The sequence below is a fragment of the Cynara cardunculus genome, unplaced genomic scaffold, assembly GCF_001531365.2.
Source record: "Cynara cardunculus var. scolymus isolate 2C unplaced genomic scaffold, CcrdV1 Un_Scaffold_4996, whole genome shotgun sequence".
In the NCBI taxonomy this organism is placed as follows: domain Eukaryota; kingdom Viridiplantae; phylum Streptophyta; class Magnoliopsida; order Asterales; family Asteraceae; genus Cynara; species Cynara cardunculus.
The window spans coordinates 4,819-7,227 of NW_020202186.1; positions in this window are offsets into that span (position 1 = coordinate 4,819).

Here is a 2,409-nt window from a genome sequence, read left to right on the forward strand (position 1 = left end):
TTTCACCCACCTCGTTCCAACATAATGGCGTTCGGTATTTACGTCCATACAACACTTCATATGGTGTCGCTTGGATGTTGGAATGGTAACTATTGTTATATGCAAACTCTATCAATGGCAAATGATCTTCCCACGATCCCCCGAAGTCAATAATACAACTTCTCAACATGTCTTCGAGAGTCTGGATAGTTCTTTCACTTTGTCCGTCAGTTTACGGATGATAAGTTGTGCTTAGTCGAATTTCAGACCCCAAAGCTTTCTACAACCCTTCCCAGAATTTTGAAGTAAACCGGCTATCTCTATCAGAGATAGTAGATAATGGAACACCGTGTCTGGTCACTATTTCTTTTATATAAATTTGTGCTAGCTTTTCTACAGACTTCTCTCTTATTGGCAGAAAATGCGCAGATTTAGACAGACGATCAACAATTACCCAAATCGCGTCATACCCCTTTTGAGTTCGAGGCAATTTCATGACAAAATCCATTGTAATGTGATCTCACTTCCATACAGGTATCTCCAAAAATTGAAGGCTTCCATACAGCTTATGATGTTCAATCTTAACCTGTAGACATGTCAGACAGTATTCCACATATTTAGCTATGTCCCTTTTTAACCCGGGACACCAATTAAAGGTTTCAAATCTCTATACATTTTATTGGTACCTAGATGAATAAAGTATCGGGACTTATGACTTTCATTTAATATAGCATTTCGGATATCTCCAAAACACGGTACCCAGATTCTCCCTTAAAAGCACATTAGTCCTTCGTTATTCGGTTCCAAGGTTGAAATCATCTTACCCAACCTTTATGTTTTAACAAATTCTTCTTTCATAGCTTCTTGTTGACATCTATGAATTTCTTTACGAATGTCATGAACCAAATTCATTCTTATTGCCACAGCTTTAATAGTTTCGCTCTTTTCTTTCCTGCTCAAATCTTCAGCTACCACGTTGGCTTTTCTTGGGTGGTAGAGGATTTCACAATCATAATCATTTACAAGTTCAATCCACCGATGCTATTGCATGTTCAATTCTTTCCGACTGAACAAATGTTGCAAACTCTTATGATCATTATAAATCTGACACTTTGTTCCCAGAAGATAATGTCTACAGATCTTCAGAGCAAACACCACTGCAGCTAATTCTATATCATAGGTTGGATATTGTTTCTCATGATCTTTTAATTGCCTTGACGCATAAGAAATTACTTTTTCTCTCTGCATCAGAACACATCCTAATCCCAACTTTGAAGCATCGTTGTAAACCACAAAGTCTTTGGATCCATCTGGTAGAGTCAGTACCGATGCACTGCAAAGATGATCCTTTAATAGTTGGAAAGCTTCTTGTTGTTATTTTTCCCACTGAAATTTTACGTTCTTCCGAGTCAATTTGGTCAATGGTACGGCTATCTTAGAAAAGTCCGGAATGAACTTACGGTAATAGCCTGCCAGTCCCAAAAAGCTTCGGACCTCAAAAGGATTTTTTGGAGCTTCCCATCTTGCAACTGCTTCTATCTTACCTGGATCCACCTTCACCCCAGCTTCGGATATGACATGACCCAAAAATTGTACTTCTCTTAACCAGAACTCACATTTAGATAACTTTGCGTAAAGCTTTTCTCTTTTCAGCAATTCTAGAATTAGACGAAGATGTTCTGCGTGTTCTTCTTCGGTCTTAGAGTATATAAGAATATCATCGATAAATACAATAATGAATTTATCAAGATATTCTTTACATACCCTATTCATTAAATCCATAAAGGTTGCGGGCGCATTAGTTAAGCCGAATGGCATAACTGAGAACTCATGATGCCTGTACCTAGTTCTGAACGCTGTTATGGCAATGTCTTCTTCTCTGACTTTAAGCTGATGATACCCTGACCTCAAGTCAATTTTAGATAAATAACTTACCCCCACCAATTGATCAAATAAATCATCAATTCTTGGTAAAGGATATTTGTTCTTGATCGTCAGTTTGTTCAATTCACGATAGTCTATACACATTTTGCATAGACCCATCTTTCTTTTTGACGAATAAGACCGGAGCACCCCAAGGTGAAGTGCTAGGTCTAATAAATCCCTTATCAGTCAAATCTTTCAACTGTTCAACTAATTCCTTCAATTTAGATGGAGCTAACTGGTATGGTGCCTTTGCTACTGGTGTAACCCCTTGTACGAGATCAATTCGGAATTCAACAACTCGATCCGGCGGTAATCCAGATAAGTCCGCTCAAAAGACTTCTGGATATTCATTAACGATCAGAATCGATTTTTCTTTTCCTTTCTCTTTCTTCATATCAATTAGGTACGCTAAACATCCCTGACACTTCTTTCGAATACTTTTATGGGCTTTCATTACGGTCAAAATACTAGTATGGTGATTCTGACGATCACCATAAATAACAA